Raw genomic sequence first — 2,370 nt, 5'->3', positions numbered from 1 at the left:
ACAAAAAAATAGATAAATAAAAATTGAACATCAACCCTTTCCCCACCGCTGGGTGTACTACATACACCTGACCACTTTGTAAGGACAGAACTCCGAATGTGTTTAATGCACACACTTTTGCTTCTATGTAATCCTCAAATGTGGTGTATTTAACGCTGGGATCTATCAACAATATTCATATAGTGAATGTGTGGTAGATGGCATCTTTTCAAAAATATTTGTGGCATTTCCTACCGGGTGAGTGTTGCCCACCCATACATTTTTGTGTAAGGAAATGCTGGCTGGGTGGTTCACACCCGTAAACTTTTTATAGAATTTATAGAAAGAAAGATCAGATATGTTGGTGTGGGAAATAATCCCAACTAACATTCGCTAAACATGTATCACAATGAAGAAATGCAATTTTTAAAAACCCAGACGAACTAGCAAAAATTGCGGGAAAAGGCTGGCCTTATAAATAAATGACATCAACACAACCAAGCACTTGCATAGCCATACAAGATTACATAGCCTGTGGATTTCTGGCGGTTGCTTTGGTGGGGGAAAAACGTTTGAGGCGACAGAGATGTGGTTTATAAGACGTATGCTGCGTATCCCATGGAGAGCACGAAAAACAAATGAAAAAGTCTTGTTTGAAGCAAATTGCAGACGACAGCTTATGAAGAATATACGAAAGCGACAAACAAAGTTCATTGGATACACAATGCGGGAAGAAGCATTGGAGAACATTCTATCAACGGGCAAGTTTGGTGGAAAAAGAGGCAGAGGTAGACCACGCCAGCTCTCTTGTAACACACCTCTAATCTTCTAATCTTCTTCACTTGTAACAAAATTGTGTTGCAATTGCTGTAAAACGCTTACTAAAACAAAACGTATTGCCGAATGCATTATTTTGCACTGATTTGCATATTTAAGTGTACAGGTGTGAACCACTCAGCCGGTAGGTACCGTATCAGATATGAAATATGCTTATGAGGAAAGGGTTAAACAGCCAGCAATTAACCAGAATAACAAATATACAGCTCTTCAGTAGCCGTTAAAAACGAGTACTGAAAGAATACAATCTGTTGCATAACATTAAAAAAGTGATGACGAGATGTGCATGTAAAGCAAGGTGTGGTTTGTTTATTGGGACGCAATGCAAAGAAGGTTATTTTGACATGGTGGAGGCTTGAAAAACAGGACTGTAGACAGCGTGGCTTTGATCAACCAGAGAGGGTTTACAGTAACACAGAGGTGTCACTCGTGGCGTTGCTCTTATAACAACAGTGCATTGTTTCATGTATCGCCCAGCGTATAATAATAATGATAATAATAATAATAATAATAATAATAATAATATTAATAATAATAATAATAATAAATTGCATTTATATAGCGCATTTCCACAAAGAAGTGCTCAATGCGCTGTACAGTAATACAAAGAACATAATATGAAGCGCACAGCTCCTATAGTAATCCTCTCTCTCTCTCTCTCTCTCTCTCTCTCTCTCTCTCTCTCTCTCTCTCTCTCTCTCTCTCTCTCTCTCTCTCTCTCTCTCTCTCTCTCTCTCTCTCTCACTAGTCTCTCTCTCTCTCTCTCTCACTAGTCTCTCTCTCTCTCTCTCTCTCTCTCTCTCTCTCTCTCTCTCTCTCTCTCTCTCACTAGTCTCTTTCTCTCTCTCTCTCTCTCACTAGTCTCTCTCTCTCTCTCTCTCTCTCTCTCTCTCTCTCTCTCTCTCTCTCTCTCTCTCTCTACAGCACATCCTTGAGTAAAGACAATCCCACAAAGCTTACCCAGGTTTTTAAAATATTATTATTATTATTATTATTATTATTATTATTATTATTATTATTATTATTATTATTATTACAGTAGAGGGTTTTACGGCACTCGCAACTGCATAAGGTCATAAGAGCGCCCTCTAATTTCCTTTCTATTGGTATAATTTATAATATGCCCATCTGGAACAGATAGATTATTGCAGGAGGATCGAGAGCAAAAAGTCGTGATGTGAAATTTCCAGATTTAAGGGCAATAACTAGGAGTTGTAGAATGTACTAGAATGGCTCTCATTTCTTTATTTTATAACGGTGTACCATTTGACACATGCAGAACTGACTGCACTTCTCCATGAAATAATTGTTAACTATCCTCAAACACTTTTCCCCCATTTTTTGTGACAGTTCGAAAAGTGAGACTTCTGTCTTTGTTTCTGTTTTTATTAACTATAACTTCAAGACAGCTTGCCAAAAATGAAAACTATTGGCTACGTCTGAAAGACCATGCAATTCCCTTTCTATTGATATATAATATGTCTATCTAGAGTAGATAGAATACTGCATAAGGACGGGGTTAGGGGTTAGGGGTTAGGGGTTAGGGGTTAGGGG

This window comes from Aplysia californica, unplaced genomic scaffold (genome assembly GCF_000002075.1).
Source record: "Aplysia californica isolate F4 #8 unplaced genomic scaffold, AplCal3.0 scaffold00152, whole genome shotgun sequence".
Taxonomy (NCBI): Eukaryota; Metazoa; Mollusca; class Gastropoda; order Aplysiida; family Aplysiidae; genus Aplysia; species Aplysia californica.
Note: the sequence above shows the minus strand (reverse complement) of the source record.